Source organism: Diabrotica virgifera, chromosome 6 (assembly GCF_917563875.1).
Source record: "Diabrotica virgifera virgifera chromosome 6, PGI_DIABVI_V3a".
Classification (NCBI taxonomy): domain Eukaryota; kingdom Metazoa; phylum Arthropoda; class Insecta; order Coleoptera; family Chrysomelidae; genus Diabrotica; species Diabrotica virgifera.
This window is the reverse complement of record NC_065448.1, coordinates 177,091,124-177,116,303: the sequence shown is the minus strand read 5'-3', so window position 1 is coordinate 177,116,303 and position 25,180 is coordinate 177,091,124. Positions and strand designations below refer to the sequence as shown.

General features: G+C 33.8%; 1 protein-coding gene across 5 annotated transcripts in view; it reads left to right on the top strand.

Annotated features, from left to right (window-relative positions):
* The window catches only part of LOC114328622 (probable cytochrome P450 49a1), a 355,075-nt gene that overhangs the window by 179,624 nt on the left and 150,271 nt on the right, over positions 1 to 25,180 (top strand). Inside the window, exon 1 of one of the 5 annotated variants that reach the window (XM_028277515.2) lies at positions 6,087 to 6,365. The exons of the other annotated variants lie outside the window; for them this stretch is intronic. The gene's annotated coding sequence lies outside the window, so the exon portion shown is untranslated. Of the gene's footprint in view, positions 1 to 6,086; positions 6,366 to 25,180 lie in introns of those variants that run through there. 5 annotated transcript variants of the gene reach the window in all.

Genomic DNA, 25,180 nt, shown 5'->3' with positions numbered 1-25,180 from the left:
TTCCTTCTATAATAAGTTGAAGGAAGTTATACCTGTCGTGTCTAAATATGTGTCCTAAATAAGATGTTTTACGTTTCTTGACATTTTATGTGAGTTCAAGTTCTCTATTCATACGCCTTATTTCTTCTTCTTCATTTCTAGCTCGGTCGGTCCATGGAATTTCCAGCATACGACGAAATACCCAGGGGCGTAACAGAGGCCCCCGCAGCGTGAAGCTTGCGGGGGGCCCCAGTCGAGCAGGGGTCCCAACTTGTCGTCTGATATTATGTAAAAATCTGTCATAGTTACCTATATGATTTTACTTTGCGTGTTTCACTTTAAAAACGTAAATTTCTAAATAGGCGTATTCGGCAAGTGAGTCATCTCATATCTAGAAACTTAATCCTTTCCAGTCTCACGAACTTTTATGGGTGACGACAATAAACTATAATGCTTTGTACGTGACTATTGAAAGATTTGAGAATTGTAATTTGCCGAATTTTAGAACAATATTTCTAAATCTAGAAATGGGTTTTCTCTTTAATCTTTACCTACGTTTAGTATTTCGATACAATTATCCAGAGGCGTAACAGAGGCCCCCTCAGCATGAAGCTTACGGGGCCCCAATATGTCAAGTGCCTCATCTTGTTGTCTAATTTATGTAAAAATGTGTTGTTATATTATTTGCATACATACGGTTTTTAAACAGTGCAGTATTGAAAATGAAGTTGTGTGCACGAAGAAAGTTGTTCATCCCATAGAATAATACGAATGTAATCATTTAGTAACTTTTGTTCTATTTTATTCTATACCAATAAAGAAGAAAAAGATAAGTCGTCATAAACAATGCATGAATACACCAATAGCTCAGTAAATGATAGTTTTGGAGTGAAATTATCAGCGTCAAGCGTCACGACAGACGTATTTGCTTGATTATTTCATTCATATTAGATTCTGACCAATAGAAAGCTACAGAAATGTAAATTAAGGTGATAATTTTTGATAATATCCCGTCGTCAAGTATATTACGCCAGATGCCCTTCGTTGCTACGAAAAAATACATTCAGTGACATTAATGACAATTAATGTTTTAAAAGTTATAAAAGTGATGACGTTCAACCGTAAAATATTTTATATCAACTGTGTGTTTAACAGTACTAATTTGTACTTACATAAATAAATTACAATAAAATTTTGGTTTTGAACAGTTTTATTCATGAAATAATCGCAACAAATTGCACTCGATCTCTAAAATTAATATAGAATTTTAGAGCTCTTGTGCAATTACTACTGACAATTTGGATTTAGGTTCTAGTTACACTCCACTTCAAAGTTGGATTTATGCAAATTTTGAGGGAGTGACATCCCTCCTTGGGGTGAAAAACATATGTTTAAAATAAGTTCGGAAATGTATAAATTGACTAATTATAAGCAACTTTTGTTCTACAGAGTTTCTTTATCTATGTTTAATACTTTTCAAGTCATTGGCGAGTGAAAATGTTTATTTTTCAACAAAAAAACAACGTTTTCAGACGGGTTTTTCGCAAATAACTCAAAAATAAGTATTTATCGAACTAAATATTAGATATCGAAAAAATATTTGTAGCAAAAATTTAGCTTATTAGATACAAAAAAAAAATGGTGTACTTATTCATGAAGTCTATCGACACAGTAAAATCACAGTTGAAGCTCATGAAAAATTATTCTTATTCGTATTCCAATTCCAACTCGAATATTTCAACCTGAAATAACCAAAAAATGAAGCAATTTTTGGGAAAAACTCATTACAACTTTTTTAAATGTTTCAAAAAAAAGGTTTATTTTTATTTTTTTATAAAAGTTTCTAGTGCCAAAACTATACGAGTTACGAGTTACGCCCAAAATAAAGTTGGCCCCTTTTTTGGTTAAAAAAAAATCGTGAAAATCTACCCCTATTTTGCACCCCAAATAAAAGTTATCATTAGCGCTTTACCATTTACTTTAAAATATTTATTGATTAGATACTGTAAGTTTGACCGGTTGGAAGTTCTTATTTTTGAAAAAATTTGGTTTCATAGTAAAAAAAGTTTTTTTATTTTGGAAAAATGCCTTTTTTTTCAAATTAACTTAAAAAGTATTAGTGATACGAAAAATCTCATAGAGTAAAGAAATGTAGGTCTTGCTCTTTTAAATATTTTGGCTTTATTTTGTTTTTCTGTAAGACAAAAATTGGTTAAGATATGGCTGTTTAAAATTTGCATATACTCGTAATTAGTGACTCGTTCAAGCCCTTTCAACTAAAACCCTTTTAAAAATAAGCACTTTGAACCGGTGAAACTTACAGGTCATACAAAAAAGTTAAGTAATTTGTAAGGCGATAATGATTAGTTTCATTTGGGGTGCTAAATAGGTGGAGATTTTCACAATTTTTTACCAAAAATGGAATTAACTGTATTTTGAGCGTAACTGGCTTAGTTTTGATGCTACAAACTTTTGTAAAAAAATAAAGCTTCTTTTAAACACTTTAAAAAAGTTCTAATAAGTTTCCCCGAAAAGTATTTCATTTTTTGGTTATTTCACGTTGAAATAGTTGACTTGGAATTTGACGAATAAGAAAAACTTTTCATGTGCTACAACTTTTCTTTTACTGAGTCGATAGACTTCATTTTTGTTTCATTTTTTATAAGCTAGATACATTTTTGCTAACAATATTCTTTTCGATCGAATACTTACCCTTTGAACTATTTACGAAAAATCGCCTAAAAACGTGGATTTTTTGTTGAACAATAAACATTTATACTCATAAATAACTCGAAAGGTCTTGAGTTGACCAATTCGGTGGTCATTGAAAATTATAAGGTATCGCCATATTTTACGTTGATTTACTGGGCTGTAACACATATAGGTATTTGTTACACATGTCGTATTTAGTAATTTTTTAAATGGGCCCCATTTCCAATTCTGCGGGGGGGGGGCGACGGAGTTTGTTACGCCGCGCCACTGGAAATACCCACATCTCAAAGCTCTCTAAACGTCATAACGAGCTGACTGTTAACGTCCCAGCTTCCACGCCGTGTAATCTTACACTATATACGTAACACTTTATCATGCGGTATCGTAGAGACAGATCAAGATAGCGAGTGAGTAACTGTTGCATCTTTAAAAAGGTGTTTCTCGCCTGTTCTATTCTACATTTAACTTCTTGTTATTGGTCTAAGGTTTCATGTATCCAACATCCTAGGTACTTAATCTTTTTCACTTGTTCTACAATATTGTTGTTGATTAGTATGTTTATAACTGGTGTGTGCTTTTTTGAAATTTCCATTGTTTTAGTAGAATCAGTATCGTGTGCTATGGGGATGATACAGTCCTGATTGCAGTGGATGAGGATGGCCTACAAAGACAACTTTATCGATTCTACCAAGCATGTCGACGACTCAACATGAACATATCAACGCAAAAAACAAAATAAATTACCATTGCGAAAGATCTAATTAGATATAATCTCGTGGTAGAGGGGAAACGCATAGAACAGCTAAACCAGTTCAAATATCTAGGTGTAGATTTATCAAGTTATCATCATCCGACCAGAGACCTAAGAGGACAAATAAACAAGGCCGCAGTCATGTCCGGATGTTTAGGAGATGTGGTCTAGAATAACCCATATATGAGAATGGACAGGAAAGTTAGAATTTATAAAACTTGAATCAGACCTGTTATGACCTGTGGTATTTAATCAAGAGAAGACACTAATAAAACCAAACGCATGCTACGAACAGCCGAAATGAAGACATTAAAGGGGCCTTTAGACGGGCCACTAAAATTGCACATTTTCGGCAATATTTAGTAGAAATATTGCTCAGCGATATTTGTGAAAACATATATATTTACGTATGGCCTGTCAACAATAATAAAAAATATTTACTGCAACATTTCCAGCCATGCTTGTTGCATTATATTTCCGTTTTAGATGAAATATACCTTTTTGAAATATTGACGAGACGAAGTCAAAAATAAAGATGTCCGACATTGTACAAGTTGCTGCGTCCTTAATCGTGCTACGACGATACAAAAAAAAAAAAGAAAAATAAAAAGCAGAAAATGTGGATACGCCCTTTTTTTAAGTAAACGCGAAACAATGAGTAATTTAACTATGGAAATAATGCTAAATAATTATTTGTTTAAGAATTTTACAAGGATATCAAAAAGTGATTTCGAACTATTGTTTTCACCCAATTTTGAAAAAATGTAAAAACGTTGAATTATCCACGTCCGTCCGTAAACACAATTCCTCCGTCATTATAATATGAACCAGTCAGAATGACAAATGAGCTGTCGAATGAAAACTATCATCCAAGGACTAAGACCTAGGTTTTAGAAATGTAACGAGAAGTACTGTTTTAAAGTCGCCGAAAACTACTAAAGACGAGAACAAATATATAGTACTTTCGGTTTTACGACTGTCTGTCCGTCCGTCCGCGAATATAACTACTCCGTTATTAATACAGATAGAATAGAATAACAAATGAGGTGTCGAATGAAAGCTTATAATCCAAGGATGGTATTAAATATTAGGATTTTGACCTCGGACTTCGGGTTTTCAAGTTTCAACCGAAAGTACCGTTTTGAAGTCACTGAAAAAGCGTAAGCGATATATTATTCGACGTGCCTTAGCTAGATGAGAATGTGTCCTTTCGGTTTTTATATCATTTCCGGTTAAAAAGTTCAACACGGAAGTGTCATATTATAGTCGCAGAAATAGTATATGTTTTGACGTCATTTCCGTTTAAACAATTATGACCGAAAGTTTAGTAAAATGACTCGAAATTAGTGAAATTGTACTTTATTCTAAAATTGTAAAGACAGGACCTCGTAACTGACAAATTTGCATAAAATGAGTTATGTACTTTGGTTTTTGCTTTAGAATAAGTGTAAGGGCACCTATTAACCAGCGGTTAAAGCTGGGAAAATTTCCGGAAGGTTTTAAATTATAGAAAACGGTACTACTAAACATAATAAGATACGCCCTAAATGAAAAATGATTCGGTTTTTTTGGTCTTCCGTAAAATCATCATCTTGGGGCCTAATGAATTCCTGGAATTGATAGGATATGCATTGACGTAAAGTTACACGAAGAGTTCAAATATCGACTTGCGGTTCTACTTTCGTCCACTTTGGGTGAAAATAGTAGTGAAACCTATGATTTACGAAGTCCAATTATTACTTATTATGTTTTCATTTGACCACACATTCATTTTTCTTTTTATGTTTGACAAATCCAAGTTAAATTTCAACAGAGTAGTCGAGCAACATGCAAGATTTTTCACAGCAGTTCGAACTTATCGGCAACGCATCAGCCACTAACTGCAATAGTGTTCAAATACCAGCAATATTTCGGCCACATGGCTCGGCCCTACAGCGATATTTTCATTAGAAGCTGCAATGTTGCCAGCAACATACCGAATATATATTGCCGGCAACATATTACTTTTAAAAACTAGTCCGTCTAAATGCCCCTTAAGAGCAATTGCAAGGAAGACAAGAAGGGATAGAATAAGGAACAACATCATCAGGGAGCAATGTGGCTTGCAAGATTTAGTAAGATGGGGTAGGCAAAGACGAAGAATGGTTCAATCATGTAAAAAGAATGGAGGAGCATAGACTACCAAGAATTGCGCTATAAGGAAAACCAGAAACCAACAGGCAAACGTCCACCGGGGAGACCACCAAAAATATGGGAAGATAGCTGGCAGTCTACCTCTCAAGAAATACTTCAACGTCGGAATTAACAGATTGACAGATCTATAACAAGTATAAGAAGAAGTCCATTGTTTTAGTTTTTTTACACTCACCTTAAGGTTAAGACCATATAGTTCTCCTTCTCGCACTACTTTGGTTAACAGAATTTGTAGTTCTTCTTCACTGCCAGCTTGTTATAATAAACTTTTTTTTGGTACGCGGGATCCAGGCCTATCACGAAAGTCGCCGCTACCTGTTACCACATTAAATTTGAAACAGCAGCGTCGGATATACATATCTTTATTGTTTGATTACTGAACTCAAAACTTTCTCTCTTGGACGCGATGAATAAGAAATGAAATAATTTACAAATGCGAGTACTTTTATTTTCGTTTGGTAACTCTTCGAAAAAGGTTGCTGGATCGTGGTTTAAGACTAAATTGCGACGTGTCGGTTGTTGTTTAATGATTTTTGTGAATACCTATAGCGTACTTTGAATTTTATGGAATGCTTTTGAAACAGTACCTACTACTACTAGATACTGACTTAGGGCGTGTGGAATGTTAGTTTTGTTACGGTTACGTGAACACAAGATTTCGATTTCTTTAGCGGTGGAGTGACGTGTTTTATGTTAGAATGAGAATTTTCTTTTATTTTTATTTAAAAAGGTAAGATTTTCCAATTAGCACCTGACATAAGCACCTGACAAAATGTATTAAATATATCTAGAATAACTTCTTTTAGTTCATCCCATACACAAGAATAATAACAAAAATATTTTTAAAAAGTATGCCCAAAATCATTTCTTGTTTCATAATCTTCTAAAAACTAGTATGGCATCAAGTGGAAATAATCAAACCTTTTTTATATGAATGTGTCAAATGTCAACATTTTGCATATGCCAAATGTCAAATGTCAAACTTCTTAGGTATTTATTTTGGTAGTTTCCTTTCTACTTCTTCAAGTGTCATCTCCTCGACGGAGGCGGCAATCATCATAGCTATTTGGACTTTAGAGACGACTGCTCTGAACAGTTCATTTGATGTACATCCGTACCATTCTGTCGGGTTGCGCAGCCACGATATTCTGCGGCTCCCTTTGCTTCTTTTTCCTTGAATCTCCATGTGTAATATATCAGAGATATTCTAATTTTCTTGTTTTGATGGTATTTAAGATTTCCATTTCTTTATTCATCTTTCTCAGAACCTCCTTGTTTGTGACGTGTTCTGTCCACGATATTTTCAAAATTCTTCTGTACACACACAAATCGTCGAGCAGACGTCGTGAAAACGTAGCACCTAGCCAACCTAACTCTTAGCTCTAACTTCAAATCTCTTGTGTAGAACACTTTTCTCATTTTGTTAAAATTTGCCCTAGCATTTTATATTTTAATTTTGATTTCCTGTAAGTAATCACCTGTGGAGTTAATCATTGTTCATACATAAGATGTACATATTGGTCTACTCGTTCGACATTGGTTCCGTTTATGAAGAGATTCTCGTTATTTCTTTGAGTTTTCGATATTCTTATAAATTTTGGCTTCTTGACGTTCATTGTTAGACCGTATATTTGTCCAAACTCCGCTAGTGTGGTCACCACCCTCTGAAGATCCCCAATATTTTCGGCTAAGATGACAGTGTCATGCGCATATCTAATGTTGTTAATGGGCATGGGAACTCCATTTACCTTTATTCCAGCTGTTTTACCTTCAAGAGCTTTAAAAAGAATTGGCGACAACACGCATCCCTGTCTCGCCACACGTCTGATTTTATTTATTTCCCCTGACAGTTTTCTTTACCTTCTTTCTATGCTGATCTCAAAATATAAAACTTCTTCTTCTTCTTTTTGTATAGGCATGACTCTGTCTGTTTTTTTCAATGTGCCTCTAGTAAGTTGTCTTTCCATCGTTTTCGTGGTTTTCCCACTGATCGTCTTCCTATTGGGGAACCGTCTCTCGCTGTCCTGGCTATCCTATTTGTTGTCATTCGGCTTATGTTGTCATTCCATTCTATTCTTCTGTTTCTTACCCAGTAATTAATGTTATACACGTTGCATCTACGTCGTATATCTGTACTTCTAAGCTCTGTCCCATAGAGTCTTACCATCGATTTTTCGAAGGGTTTTCATATCCGCTGTTTAGAGCAATATTTTTGTCATCTCTGTGTCGGGTCGTGTTTCTCCCGCGTATGTCATGATTGGTCTGATGACTGTTTTGTAAATTCTGCCTTTCATTTCTTTTCCGATATTTTTATTTCTCCATATTATGTCATTCAGGCAACCTGCGGCTCTGTTTGCTCTATTAACTTGATCTTCCACTTCTGTTTCGAGCCTTCTGTAGCTAGATAGTGTGATGCCTAGGTATTTAAACTCCATCACTTGTTCTATTATCTGACCTTCCAGCTCCAATTTACATCTTATTGGATCTGCTGTTATAACCATGCATTTTTTTTTGAGGAAATTAACATGTTCAGTTTTCTGGCGATTATGTTGAATTGGTGCAGCATACGTTGTAAATCATCTTCACTTTGAGAGATTAGTATTGCATCGTCCGCATAGCAGATTATTTCAAGTTGTTTTTCTCCCATTTGGTATCCCTTTTTAGTTCTTACTTTTTTTATTATTTCGTCCATGATTAGGTTAAACAATAAAGGACTCAAGGAATCCCCCTGTCTTATCCCATTGGCGGCTTCAATTGGTCAGTTAATTCATCGTCCACTTTTACTTTTATTGTGTTTTTCTGGTAGATGTTTTCGATCGTTTTAATTATTCCTAGAGGTACCTCTCTCGAGTATAACAAATGGATAACGTCCTTTAATATGACCCTGTCAAATGCTTTCTTAAGGTCCACGAAACATAAATATGCCGGTTTGTTGTATTCCAACGATTTCTCTTGAACTTGCCTCATTATAAATATAGCGTCAGTGCATGACCTTCCCGACCTAAAACCTTGTTGTTCTTCTGCTAATGTTATAATTTCATTCAATTTGTTTGTTATCACTTTGGTTGTTAATTTTAATGTTGTTTTTAATAAGTTAATTCCTCTGTAATTCTCCGGGTCCGATTTGTCTCCTTTTTTGAAGAGAGGTATTAGGATGCTTGATCTCCATTCTTGTGGTATTCTGTTTTGTTCTATTATTGTTTGTATTAATTTTAATAGTTGTTTAGTTAGATCTTGTCCTCCGTACTTTAGGAGTTCTTTCGATATTCTGTCCTCTCCTGGAGATTTCTATTTTTTAATTTTCTTAATGCTTCCTTTACCTCTCCCTCCTCGATGTTTATTTCTTCGTTTGTTGTAACTTCAGGTGTTGGTGGTTCATTATCGCCTCCTTTAGCAAATAGAGATCGGAAGTAGTCTGCCCATGTTTTATTCTGAATGTGTTTCGCTTTTATTAATTCGGTTATCTCCTTTCTTTGCCCAAAACGCTCTTTTGCTCCTTTCTTTAACGCTACAATTATTTTCCTATTCGCTGTATTGATATTAAATTATTAGAAACCTTAAAAGTTAACGACATTAACCTCTGTCAAATGTCAATATATGTGAAGGTCACATTTCAAACGAATTTGAATTAATTATATGGTACGTTTTGTATAATAATCGGCTGAGTGATGACGTAGCATCGCACGTTTCTTATAATAAAAACATTATATTATATTCTTTATGCTACATGTTATATATATTATATTCTTTATGTATTTTAGTAGGGATGGCGTTATTAGTCTTTCTTCCTTGCTTGCCCTTTTTCTATGAATCCTCTAGAATTGCTTCTTCTCCAAATGTGTGCCAATCCAACAAGACAGTAACCAGGTAGTTGAAGAACATTTCAAATGAGGTATCACTCAACCCCTCTTTCTGTTAAAGATTTTGGAGTTTGAGTCGACCTGCGCTAGAAGGTTGATGTAATTTAGTTGAAAACTTGTCTACAAAATGTCCCCCTCACACATATGTACATTTGACATGTTTTTGCATATTTTTAGATCTTTTATAGGGACCAAATTATAGAAGGTGGTACCTTTTCAAATTGACACACTGTATAAATTCAGTATAAAGTAAACTATGCATGATTCTTACACTAATAATAATTTACAGTACCCTCGTATTGTGATTTGAAATCGTCAGAAAGATAAATGTAAATGTAAATTTAATACCGTTTACATCATTTCAATTATGATAAATCAATTTTTTCATTGCTTGCCGAATTATTAGATGACGCTAAAGTGCTGTAACATAATCGTTTCCATATCATTATGCTTTCACTTATTTGGTAGCCAGTTACAACATAGAAGATAAGTTTTCTAATTTTTACCAAAGGCACGGTTGTAAAGATTATTTAAAATTCTACATCGAAATGATATAATTTATTATCGGTTTTTTAACACGTTCGGTGCCCATGACGCACTAGTAGCGCCACGACGCGCGACGGTGTTATCAAAGGTACCGATGACGCATAAGTGGCGTCAGTAGTACTGTGTTACTAAATGGACGATTTAAGTAGGTGGTATAACCACCAATTTAATAGTTTAGTGGCGCTTGTTCAAGATGGGCACCGAACATGTTAATATATGTATATCTAATGTGTGCGCAAAGTATGAAAACATAAAGATATCCGTGACAACCCGTATGATATAACAAAATGCTGCTTATGTATATTGATTATAGATGGACCAGCGATTACAAATTTTATATTTTCGACGTTGCCAAATGTACAGTTTCTGAGATATACGGATAATATGCGTATATCTTGTTAATGAACAATACTGATCAATAATATGTATAAATTAGTAAAAACATTGTTATTACTTACAACCGTTGATATTATCAAAAAGAGAAAATAAAATGGGTCACTTGATATTTGTTAAAGTTTAAGTTCTAATGGCGTATTCATGTTCAGCGACTTCAAAAACCTTCAAGTAATATGTTTGCATCAATTTGGTGTCGATAACCCTCGAACCTCCAGCTGACGTGCTTTAGCAGTGACCCTGGGCACCAGGTATTCCGGGTGGTCGGTTCTGATGGCGTATTCGTATTCAAGGACCCCAAAAACACCCGAATAACAAAATCTGGCCCTTAATACACCTCTTTTGACATGTTTATGCACTTTTGGATCCATTTCATGCATTTCGACCCATTTTTGGACATAATGCAAAATGTTGCAAATTTCTAGGTATCTTGGTTGCTGGACAACAAACAATCTTGACCACGAGGTCGAAATCCGTCCCCTTTTCAAAGAATAAAAAAATTCCTCAATGTGCATTAAATCACCTTGAAAACTGGTCGAAAGCTGTGGGATTGCAATTCTCTACAACCAAAACTAAATGTATTTTATTTTCAAAAAAACGGCAGTCTACAACTCCAGATCTTCAGTTATATGGAAACAACTTAACTTATGTGGAACACTTAAAATTTCTAGAAATGATCTTTGATAAAAAACTATCTTGGAAGTACCACATTATGCACATTAAACAATCTTGTCAATCTGGTCTTAATTTAATGCGTACACTGTGCAATCGTAATTGGGGCTCAGATTGTAAAAGTTTGATTCTTATTTACAAATCTCTAGTACGATCCAAACTCGATTATGGATAAGTTGTATACTCATCTGCAAAGAAGGCACTTCTTGCTCAACTAGAAGTCATATAAAATACAGCATTAAGAATAGTAACAGGAGCATTCTGTACTAGCCCCATTAATAGTTTACAATGTTTAACCGGAGAACCACCTTTAAATTTCCGAAGAATGTCCTTGTCATTAACCTACGCATCATCCATATATACAATAAAATCGCATCCCACTTTCCATCACACTATTGCAGAATGATTCAAAGAAACTTATGTAAATAAAAAAAGAACGAACCCTCCCTTTTACGAGAGAATCAGAAGATATCTCAGAAGAGAGAATAAGCTTGAAACCCCCCATGCAACAATTATTCAATATTTTCTCAACATACTTGCTTCTTTCCCAGATCATTGTCATATTTATACAGATTCATCTAAGACTGCTGATGGTGTGGGATCGGCAGTTGTAGATTCAAACACTATATTACAATTTAAATTATCTTCCACTTGCAGTATTTACTCTGGAGAACTATATTCAATTCTGCAAGCCCTCATTCATATTCGTACTCAAAAAATTCCAAAATCTGTCATAATTACCGACTCTCTCAGTGCATTACATACGATAGAACAGTTATATACAAGTAATCCTATAAGTATTTTAATACAAGAACAAATACCTTTACTAAAGAACACGATGCAGCAAGTAGGCTTTATATGGGTTCCATCACACATTGGACTTCAAGGAAACGAAAAAGCAGATTTTCATGCCAGAGAAGCAATACACAGTGCGTCTTCAGTGATAGTGAACTTAGTGCCTGTTTCCGATTACAAATCATTCCTTAAAGGAAAAGTGATAAACAAATGGGAAAACGAATGCAATCTTTCGCAATCAACTCTCCGCACAATAAAGCCCTCAATTGAACCTTGGTGTGAGATAGACTTGAATCGCCAGCTATTTGTGAAGCTAAATCGTTTACGCTTAGGGCATAGCAGACTTACTCACAACTACCTAATCTCCAAATCAAATCGCCCTATTTGTGACCTGTGTAATTGCGACATCAATGTACCACATATATTAATAGAGTGTCCCAAATACATTAGTGAAAGACAAAAACACTTAATACCTATCAGTATAAAAGCAGTCTTAGGACCACACTGTAAGCTTACACATTTGTTTAATTATTTGAAAGACATTAATGTTTTAAAAAAACTCTAACCACTGTTAACATTTTATAAACCCCATTCTTAATTTGTAAATTATGATACTGTTACCTAAATGTGAACTTATGTATTAATCAAAATGCTATTAGATTTAAGTAACCATATGTATCAATGATAGTACAGCTAATAACCCAGAGTTGTTGACGCTGTTAACAATAAAATAAAAAAAAATCCTAATAAATTCTACCTTATCGTTGTAAAAACATTATTTTATTCCATATTGCTGTACGGAGTGGAAACATGGACTCTCGCAATTACAAGTATTAGACGTATAGAAGCCTTTGGGATGTGGGTTTTTCGAAGGATGCTAAAGATCTCTTGGACAGAGCACATGACCAACAACGAGGTGCTGAGAAGAATGGTGACTGAGAGAAAACTCCTAAATATTGTAAAAACAGAAAAACGGGTTATCTATCCTCCGTTTCACGGACACCTTTCAGTACAGACTCTTACGAAGAATAGTGTTGCCAACCACAGATTTTCAAATCAAGATGTTTTGGACTTCTGGTATATTCTATTTAGACCGACTTTAAGTTCGTCTACTTAAATCCGGCGACACTGAGCTGCAAGGTTCCATAAGCTTTATATAGGGATATGCTGCTCGCACTGCCAAGTGACTGCGAAACGCAGAAGAGGACATATTTACAGAGGAGAAAAATACAACGTTATACGACGCATAATGGAAGGAAAATTGGAAGGAGAAAGAGGTCCAGAAAGAAGAAAATGCTCCTGGCAGAAGAACGTAAGAGACTAGACAGTCATAGGCACACATTCGATACTAAGAGCCGCTCAAGATAGAGAGCACTTTGCTGTAGTTATAGCCAACCTTCAGTAATGGAGAAGGCACCTTAAGAAGAAGAATGATTTTAAGACTAGGTTGAATAAATTCGTTGATAGCGGATCCCCTTGTTTTAAACCTCTATTTACTGTGAATTATCTTGAAAAGCTTTCTTCCATTGTTATCCTATTTTTTGTCTTTCTGAGCGTCATTCTTATTAGTCTTATAAGCTTTGCTGGTATTTCTAATGTTCTCATGGCCTCATATAGCATTATTGTAATCTAAAGCTTTTATAAAATCCACAAGGAATAGCTATTTGTATAACAAGGGAGGAAAGTGATACTTTTCTTCCTGAAAATTGCCCGACGCGTCTCGGAGGGCAGTAATCATTCAAGGGAGGAAAAGGCACTTTACTCCCATGTTATACATATGGTTTTTCCACCTTCCTCAAATAACAAGTCATTTTTTCATTTTTACTTAATTTATTTATGTAACTAACCAACAAAATTTATTAGAACTAAAACTAACAAGTAGGTACAATATAACTGTCAACTGTCAAATATAAGTCAAATTAATAATGTTAACATTGTAAAATCAAAATAACAATTTACTGTTTTTTACCATTCTGCAAAATACAGGGTGTTTTATAAATAAACTTTAAAATGTAGAAACTTACGTAATAGAAAATAGATATTGTACAGGGCGTCAATAAGTTATATTTCAAGAATGAAATGCCATGACGTCACTTTTACTTTTCCTCCCTAGGGAGGAAAAGTACAACTTTGCTCCCTACAATCAGGTCCGGAAAAGTATACTTTCTGTAGAGGTAGGTGGAAAAAAAGTTTTCCGGTAGCTGGCTGTATAACATAGGTATATCACAAAAAATCAATTAAAATCCTTTATAAAAGGTATTTAATTTATTAAAAATTCCCTTAAAAGGGCTACCATTGTGGTGACCGGTACTTAGTCATGTATTATTTATAACATCCATGTTATTTCAAACAATTGTTGTCAATGTATCCATGACTGTATCAATTTAAAGGGTATTTGCCTATATTTTTTCAATTTTGGTGGCTTAGTATGTGAACATCCTGTAAGTATAGCCTAAACTTTTTTCAACCTTAGTCAACATTTTAAAAATTTTGCATTAAATTCACAGGTTATATTTATTTTAGATTCAGCACTGATGATGATCTGTATTCAGATCGAGAACGTTCTGGGAAAGGCGCAAAATGTCGCCTGTCAAAATTTTCAATGTATTTTAAATGTATTCATTCTTTTCGAATTCTGAGAAAACTAATAAATATTTTTGAAAAATTTAAACGCAGAATGAAAGATTACGTTATTACCGAGGGCCGAAAGTCCCTTAGAGTAAATAAAAAGTTTCTTTTGAATGAAATATTTGCAATTAAACATCACACTAAATTTTCTCTTCTATTTTTAGTCCGTTCCTTAACGGTAAAATATTGCAAAACCTCTAAATTTTAAAGAACCGCTTGGATTGGCGTGAAATTTGGCATACACATAGCTAACAAGTCAAACAAAAAAAGTGATATTGTGCCGATATGTGCTTTTGCCCTGGGGGTGGTTTTCACCCCCTTTTGGTGGTGAAAAAATATTCGTCCAAAAAAGTCAGGAAATGGATAAACTGGCTAATTTTAAGCAACTTTTGTTCTATAGAGTTTTTTCACTAAGTCAATACTTTTCGAGTTATTTGGCAGTGAATATGTTCATTATTTCAACAAAATAACCACGCTTCTAGACGGTTTTTCGAAAATAACTCAAATAGTAAGAATTTTGTCGAAAAAACATTCTTAGCAAAAATATAGCCTGTAAAAAATTTTAAAAAATGGTGTATATATCACGTCTCTACACCTAGTAGAAGCAGAGTTATAGCTAATGAAAAATAGGTTCATATTCGTCAAATTCCAAATGAAATACTTTAACGTGAAATAACCAAAATTGAAGCACATTTCGGGGAAAACTCATTACGACTTATTTAAAGTGTTAAAAAAAGCTTCATTTTTGTTTTATAAAAAAAATTTCTAGCATCAAAATTAAACAAGTTACGCTCAAAATAAAGTTAGTCCCTTTTGGTTTTGGTAAAAAAATCGAGAAAATCACCCCCTAATTAGTATCTTAAATGAACTTAATCGTTACGACTTCACAAGTTTCTTGATTTGTGTATATATTGTTTATATGATCTGTAAGTTTCATCGGTTCAAGGTCCTTATTATTGAAAGGGCTGTAGTTAAAAGGGGTTGAACGAGTCACTGATCACGAATGTATGCAAATTTAGAAACATCAAATCTTAATCAATTTTTGTCTAACAGAAAAACAAAAAAATACATGACATTCAGAAAAGCAAATCTGACTTATTTTGTTTTTCGATATTTTTAGTATCTCTAACAATTTTAAGTTATTTTGAAAAAAAGCATATTTTTCAAAATTTTAATTTTTAAAAATTTTACTTTGAAACCAAATTTTTTCAAAAATAAGCACTTTGAATCGATGAAACTTACAGATCATATAAATACAACATAAGTAAAATAATTTGTGGAGCGGTAACGATTAATTTCATTTAAGTTGCTAATTAGGGGGTGGTCTTCCCGATTTTTTTTGCAAAAACAAAAGGGACCAACTTTATTTTGAGCCTAACTTGCTTAAATTTAATGTTAGAAACTTTTTGTAAAAACAGAAATAAAGCTTTTTTTAAACACTTTAAAAAAGTTAAAATGGGTTTTCCCCAAAAAGTGCTTAATTTTTTGGATATTTCACGTCGAAATATTCTATTTGAAATTTGGTGAATATGAATCTATTTTTCATTGCCTATAACTCTGGTTCTACGAGATTCAGAGACCTAACGCGTACACCATTTGTTTTACTTTTTTATAGGCTATATTTTTGCTAAGAAAGTTTTTTCGACAAAATACTTACTTTTTGAGTTATTTGCAAAAAACCGTCTAAAAATGTGGTTATTTTGTTGAAAAATGAACATATTCACTCGCAGATAACTCGAAAAGTGTTGACTTGGCGAAAAAGCTCTATAGAACAAAAGTTACTTAAAATTAGTCAGTTTACCCATTACCGGACTTATTTTGGACATATATTTTTTCACCCTCAAGAGGGGGTGAAAGCCACTTCCAGGGCAAAAGCACACATCGGCACACTATCACTTTTTTTCTTTGACATGTAAGCTATACGTATGCCAAATTTCATGTCAATCCAAGCGGTTCTTTAAAATTTAGAGCAAAAACCGTGAAAGAATGGACTATTTCACCCCTGTAACTTATTAAAATAAACGTTCTAGAAGTTTTCAGGGACTTTCTGCCCTCGGTAATAATGTAATCTTTCATTCTGCCTTTAAAATTTTCAAAATATTTATTAGTTTCCTCAGGATTCGAAAAAAATGGATACATTTAAAACACACTGAACATTTTGACAGGCGACATTTTGCGCCCATGCCCTTAAGGGAATTTTTAATAAATTATATAGCTTTTATAAAGGATTTTAATTAATCTTTTAAACAAATAGTGAAGAGCGAAACAAATATATAATATTAAATCTTTCTAAGCCTTCTTCTTATTTAAGCGCCGTATCTCAATCCGAGATTGGATTCATCATCATTATCTTTACTCTATCTACAGCTGTTCTGAAGAGTTTATAGATCTGTATTTTAAACCAGTCCGTTAAATTCTTCAAAAATAATCCTTCTTCCTATCTCCTTTCTTCTCTTATCATTCCCTGTATTATTAGTCTTAGCATTTCATATTGCTGTCTCATCATTACGTGTCTCAGATATTGTAACTTTCTTATTTTTATTGTGTTTATTATTTAGTATTCTTTGCTCATTTCTCGCAATACTTTTTAGATTCGTTTTCTTCTGTGAACTCGAAGATTTAAATAACTCTAATATATTCTTGCTTCAATGTCCAGCTTACAAATCCATATTGCAGTCTCGAAGACCCATAGCATCATAGAGCTCTTACTCTCAGTTCTAATCTAAGATGTTTGTTACAGAAAATTGTTTTCATTTTTACACATTTCTTGCTATTTCTATCTCAGCCTTTATTTCTGTTCTCTCTCTCTCTCTCTCCTGTCGTTTCCCCATTACTGAGGATCGTGATTTCTTCCAATATTCCTAACAATGTTTCTCCATTGGTCTCTATCTTCAGCTGCTCTAAGAGCTTCGCAGAATGAGTTTCCAGCTGAATGCTTTATTTGGTCAGACCATCTAGTTGGTGATCGTCCTCTTGATCTTCTCCCCGGAACGAGGACTATTTCTTTTGTCTTATCATTATTGTCTGAAATCCAGGTTCCTAGGTACTTGTATTTATCAACCCTTTCGATTAGTACATTTCCCAAATGTATATTTGTTTGTATATTTGTTTTCTTAGTTATTATCATGTATTTGGTCCTTTTATATTCATTTTTATTCCATATTTTTCACAGAAACTGTTTATTTTGTTTAGTAGTAATTGGAGTTGTTCAGCAGAGCTTTCTATAATCAAGGTGCACATGTCTACTATAATGTCTAATGTCTACAAGAATAAAAAACCGCTAAACGCCGTAAAAATGAGTGGCGCATACAATACAAAAGATCTGATATGAATATTACGTGGCTCGAGAATATATTTTCATTTTGATGCAAAATAAAATTTTAGTTTTATTTTAAAAGATTTTTTCATAATATTTGCTAAATTTGAAGTAAAACGACAAAAGAGTAACTTTGATACAGTTTGAATTTTGAAACTCTTTTGTGGCGCGTTCACTTCAAATTTAGCGAATATTATGGAAAAATATTTTAAAATAAAACAAAAATTTTATTTTGCATCAAAATGAAAATACACTTTGGCGCCACGTAATATTCATATCAGATCTTTTGTAGCTGGATTATTGTATGCGCCACTCATTTTTACGGCGTTTAGCGGTTTTTTATTCTTGTATCAGGAGTTTTTCAAAGTTTTTTTATAAATTAAATGTATGAAGTTGAATGCAATTTTTCTCGATTACACGTTAAGCTTTAAAATGGTCGCCTTTGTCGCATTATCTTCCAAATGATCTAGTGTCTATCGAATGTACACTAGATTTTTTTCTATTCGAAATAGATTGAAAAAAATATTGGGATGGCCGGTTAATGAACTCGGATTGCCCGTTCCGAGATCAAATTTAGCGTCGTAACCACTACAACTACATAAACCATTTTGGGAATAATCGTTAATTTTATTATACTTTTGTAGCTTAATAACTTCAAAACGGCTTAACCTATTTTGATCACTAAACATGAGTTTGAAACGTATTGACAAGTAGTATCTGATGCATCTAAGGTCAAGTATGATAACTGAAGCTATTACAGGAATTATTGAGTTTGAAAAACCGTTTTTCCCATAGGAAATAGATTTGATCATATTTATGAAGCCTATAACTTAAAAATTCAAATTTTTCCGGATATAAGGTGTACAACGTCAGATTCGATTCCTGGATAACCGTCAGATTCGTCTAGAGTCCTTCTACAAACGCTTAGTAATTGGCGCAATTTGTAGGTTGAAATTTTGAGTAATTGTACAAAAACCAAAATATTCAAAGTTTATTTTTTAAGTTTTTCGACGATACTGAGCCGTGTGTATGTCTGATCCTGACGTCTTAGACACCATTTGAAAGCTTAACTCAACACTGTTGATTTGATGTATTTGCGGTTCTCCTGTCTCTTCTTGAACCGAAGATATATACCCCCAAAAAATATGCCATTTTGTACCTACCAAGTCCTATAGCTGGCTTATGGGTGGTCAAAAGTCACAAGCTACACCGGTTCTGAATCGGCCCTGACCCTCTCTTGAAACACAGAAAAAAAAAATTCAGATCGGTTTAACTTTTCCAGTCACATACTCATATCCACAAATATTTTCCCTTTTTTAAATAGAAATTAAGTCATATTTCTGAGCTGGGTAACTTTTGAATGGTAAGTATTAGGGTGGGCCGAAAAAAACTTTTATTTTTTTTTAAGTTGTAATACCGCGGAAAACTTGCGAATTATAATTAGAAACAAAATAAAAATTTTTTTTTCAAAATCCGTTAATGTCTTCCGGTCCCGCATTAGCCTTAAAGTTTGACTATTTTTTAAAAAAACTTCATTTTTCTTATTTTGTGAAAATTTTTTTTTATATTTATTTTTTAACGTAATAGTTATTTATGCGTTGAGATAGACCCTAAGAACATTTTGTTTTAATTTGATTGTGATTACTGGATATCTTCCGGTCCCGCATAAGCTTTAAAATATGCCGAAATGTTGAAATTTCAGCATTTTTTCGTATTTTTGGAATTTGATAATTAATTGTTTTTTAAAAGTAATAGTAATCGTTTATATTCACACAAACCTATTGTAGGGAATTTAGGAATACTGCCAAGTTCAGTCATCATTTCCCGGTTGCGTAACAGATTAATAAAACTAACGTGCCAGAAAGATTAGAGCAGCTACCGGGCGGACGGTGATTGGTAATTGATTGGTAATTGAATTATATTTAAGGAGGCCCGTCCAAGGGGCAATTTGCCTGCTCCACTTTAATGAGCTGCCGTTCCGGCACCTCTTTGAACATCTAGATGGCAAAACAATCGGGCCTAGTACTTCAAGAGGACCAATCGGTGAAAAACTTGTTGCCTGTCAAGAACTGCCGGTAATTAACTTCCAGTCTATAGATTGTCAGATACCGGAGGTAGACAGAAAGGTTCTCAGCAAGGATCAACAGTACCTACTTGATATCTCCACTGCGATAAAATCTGGGACATGTAAAGGGGATTTGTCTGTACGAGATCCCGGACACTTATCACACTCGAGGTGGTTGACCAAAGCAAATAGAACTTTGCGACTTTACATAAGTGAAGAAAACCCCTCACCTGAACTTCAAGAGCTAGTTTTGTTTATCTTGAAATCGTATATGTCAATGTGGTTTGCTATCAAAAAAAGCAAAAACTTTACAGATGGTCCAAAGCTTATTTACCAAGCAATTGAATCAACGAGATATTTGCCCGAGCCTTTCCTTGCTGTTATAAACCGAGTAATTGAGCGAAATGGTTATTTTTCCCACCCCGAAAATTTGATGTTGGCAATGATTGAGGACGACAATAAACTGATAAGACAGCTCGGACTTCGTCGAATTCTAAAGGCAAGGCAAATAGATTCAAAAAGGAAGAAAGTAAGGACATTCACACCGCCGAAAATCAACTTTGATGCTCAAGAGTACTCAGATATTGTCAACTGGATGAACTGCGCCTTATCTTCTCCCCCACTGTTGGCCAAGGTCAGTGATGAAGAGATAAAATCGTACATCAACAGTGAGTCCATCCCTAACTGGAACATTAATTACAAGAAATTCCCAGTTCACATACAGGCAGTTGAGCGTTGTGTGAAACTAGTGACGGAAGCTTCGGGCAGAGTTTGTGGCGCTGACGCTAGAGACGGATTTATCAGAAGTACTCTACTGTCACGATCAGCCATGCCAGACTTCGCCAGTAAATCAGATTTCAAAGTACCTTCTTCAGCTACAAAATAGAGGCAATAATGCAGACAATTAACTAATAATTGTATATTGTACTTTTTTTATAATAATACAGATATAACTTGAAAGGTTCAATGCTCGTTGTTATTTATAATCCCTATTATGTCACTCAGTCATAACTAAAAAAATTCTGCTTGTATAATTAGGCTTATTTAGCAACCAGAAGTGTTTTTTAAAAAAATATCGTTACTGGAACGATTTAAAACTAATTAAACATAAGAAAAAAAATTCACTGTAAATTTCCAATATTTTGGCATATTTTGGAGCTTATGCGGGACCGGAAGATATCCAGTAATCACAATCAAATTAAAACACAATGTTTTTAGGGGCTATCTCAACGCATAAATAACTATTACGTTAAAAAATAAATATAAAAATTTTTTTCACAAAATAAGAAAAATGAAGTTTTTTTAAAAAATAGTCAAAATTTAAGGCTAGAGCGGGACCGGAAGATATTAACCGATTTTCAAAATTTTTTTTTTATTTTGTTTCTAATTATAATTCGCAAGTTTTCCGCGGTATTACAACTTAAAAAAAAATAAAAATTTTTTTCGGCCCACCCTAGTAAGTATAACCGATTTTCAAAATTAGACATGCGTTGGAAAGGTAATGATCAGTATATTAGAAGCCGCAAATATCGGACTTAAATTTTCGAAGTTTTTGGGAGTTTTGGGGACGAGAACGAAAAACAGGCCCTAAATAGGAAGGGCCATAAAATCCACACCTTTGGACCAAAATGGATGGTTGATATATGAATGGGTGAGTCTTTTTCTGAACTTTAAGGTGGGAGTTGGTACAATTTTCAATTCTGTCAGATTTAGAAAATAGAAAATTTCGTGTATATAATATAGTGTCGCGTGCAGGAGGTGTGGGTGTGCGGCACTGGCGAGAATTGCGGTTCTCTGGTAATAAGGTTTCATCATTTACGGATTTTAAGCTTTTCTAACCTTAATCCTTTTTGAGTTTAATGAAACGAATAGTTCCTGAAGATTAAGAACTAAAGACTTGGTATTCATCAGATTGTATGTTTTATTTGTTATTAATGCTTTTCGGATTCAATAGACATTTATTATTTCAGTGGCGCACCTAGAATTTTGGTCTGGTGGGGGCGGTTTGGCTTGGGTACAGAAATTTTTTTTGTATTGTTTGTGAAAGACAAGTTACGCTTTCCTTCTATTCTTTATATATTTTTTATATGCCCTGGGAGGGGTTTTGGGGTCAAAACAGTGGGTGCGCCACTGTATTATTTAGATGTATTTGCTAGTTAAAGGTCTCGGTTACAACAAGAACGATTAGGTACATTAATTTCTGTAAGCTGAGTAAAAGCCAACCTTGGTGAAGTCATGCTAACTAACCTTCATGAAAATAAAGAATAATACCTAATATATTTGGGAAGTTGTGCAAGGTTTCATTTTTAAAGAATTTTTAATAATTTGAGAAGTGTTAGTGAAATACTTATTAGTATGTGTATTAATGTCTAACGAGCTTTAAGGTCACAACCAATACTAAGGAACTAGTTTTGCAACAGCAATTTGGCTTGTTGGTACACTCTGTCTCAGGCATTTCGAAATCTGGAGATAATGACCGAGACCTTAGATTTAATGGTTTTGGTAAATACAATCATATTTGAAATGTTTTTGATTTTCGTGGTAATCCTGTAGATGCTGCTTATATGAACAACGAATTTTACTTCTTAAACTACTAACTTGCGCTTCTTCTTTTTACTTTATATCGTACTACATACGTAGTATAATAGATCGTGCAGTACGTATGTAGGTTAGGTACAGTCGGAAAAATGAAAGAATACCCATGAACGAACATATAAAACACGCTGTATTTTCCTGTCACTGTATCACAAAGGAAATTGTCCAGTGCAAGTACATGTAACAATAATTATTACATGTACTTTCGCTGGCCAATTTTTTGTGTGACACGGTGACAGGAAAATACAGCGTGTTTTATATGGTCGTTCATGGGTATTCTTTTATTTTTCCGACTGTATGTACGTACGTATGTATGTGCATATATCCCCACCGCCCAGCAAAAACTACTGGGCCGATTTCGATAAAATTCGGTATGAGTAATAGACTAAGAGCCGCTATAGGTGAAATTTCTTAATCATTTTAGGCACGATGGGACCCTATAACTTAAATAGTAGAACCTAAAAGAAAACGTTTGAACACTGTGCCGTCACTTTTCAGTGGCACATGCGTCGACAGTGGCGCATCAAACTTTCCACTTATGGACGGGATAAATAAATTAAAAGTTAACAGAACTTACTAACAGAATTAATTTTTTTTTATTTTTTTAAGTTCTATGTGATTAACACATAGGATTCATCGTGATTTTAATCCACCACCCCCTTCCCCCTGCCCCCCCCCCCTCAAAAACTTCATTTTTCGTTTTTATTTTTTTTTGGTGGGATGCAATCAATTTTAAAATTTCAAAAAATTCACACGCATAGTTGAGGCTTTTATAAAACATGCCTATTTTTTATAGACCCATAGGTAGAGTGTACATAACCTCAAAAAATTAAAAGAATTTTTTTTTTTTTCAAAAAAGCGTATAACTTTTTTTGAGGAATAGCTGCCGGTCTAATTTTTTCTTAATCTTGTGTGCTTTATCAAACACTATATTTTAAATTTTTTTCAGATTTTTCCGTAAGTCTCCCCACTTTCAATAATCCGAAAAACTGTTTTTTGGGGGGTTTTGGGGGATTTTCCCTATTTTATAGACTTCATAATAGAGAGATATTGCAGAGCCTTTTTTGCACTTGCTGTATTACAGCAGACGTTATTTTGACAGTAGAGCATGCGCAGATGTGATATCTGGCTTACGCTGCGTTATTGGAAATACGGCCTGCCGTTATTAGGGGAGTCGTTACGCTGTGCGGTATTCGTTGCGCTATTTTCTTTTCAGGTTATGTTTGTTGTTTATCTTTCATTTAAACCAAATTTATTCGTAATAATTTGCTAAAATGGGTATCTCAGACAGTAGCAAACGAATTAGATTTACGTCTGATGACGATTTGTGTTTATTAAAACAAGTTTTATGTCAAAATCCATATTGACTTCTCCAGAAAATTGGACGTTAGTTCAGGAAAACATGAAGAGTGCAACAGGAAAATGTTTTATTTGTAAGAACATTCAAGGATCATTTATTTCTCTTGCTCGACATTTGGAAGAAAATACAAACCTGCTTTCTTTCATCTAAATTAAATTCTGAATTTTGAGTACAAATTAGATAAACAACTAATCTTAATCGAGCCGTAAAATACCGCAACCAAAATGTTGAGCAATATCTGCATTTATGAAACGTCTGAGAAATGTCAATTCTGTCAAAATAGCGCGGTGTAAATAGCGCAACGTAGGCTGTGTTAAATTTGCAATATCTCTCTAATATATCAAATCAATTTTGTTTTTATAGGTTATATGCAACTTGAAGTAACTGAGTTCTTTAGAATATTTAAAAAACAGAAAAACACGTTCAAACCCCCCAAAACCCCCTTAAAAAACAGTTTTTTGGATTTTTGAAGGTGACCAACGTTACAGAAAAATCTGAAAAAATTAGAAATATAGTGTTTGATAAAATACACAAGACTAAGAAAAAATTAGATCTGCAGATATCCCCAAAAAAAGTTGTATACTTTTTTTCAAAAAAAATTTTAAAATTTTTTTGAGGTGAATTTTTTATAAAAAAATATTTTTTTCTTCAAACGTCAAATAATGATGACATTACTTATCTAACTTGATCCTGTCAAAGTTTATGTACACTCAACCTACAGGTCTATAAAAATAGACGTGTTTTATAAAATCCTTAACTATGCGTGTAAATTTTTTGAAATTTTAAAATTGATTGCATCCCACCAAAAAAAAATAAAATCGAAAAATAAAGTTTTTGATGGTGGGGGTAGGGAGAAGGGGGTGGTGGGTTAAAATTACGATGAATCTTATGTCTTAATCACATAAAACTTAAAAAAATGAAAAAAATTAAATTCTGGTAATTAGGGAGGGTATTTTTTAATTTATGTATCCCGTCCATAAGTGGAAAGTTTGATGCGCCACTGTAGACGCATGTGCCACTGAAAAGTGACGGCACAGTGTTCAAACGTTTTCTTTTAGGTTCTACTATTTAAGTTATAGGGTCCCGTCTTGCCTAAAATGATTAAGAATTTTCACCTATAGCGGCTCTTAGTCTATAAGTTTAAAAGAAAGTCGAGAAACTAAGCTTTTAACATAAATCTCTCAAAGGGGAGCCGAAATAGGGAGGTATTTATGGCTCATTTTTTCAAATTTTGACCTAAATGAATGAAACTTGGTGCAAGGTTAGCTCATCGATATGTGAATAGAAGTACAGAATTTGACGGCCAATATGGCCG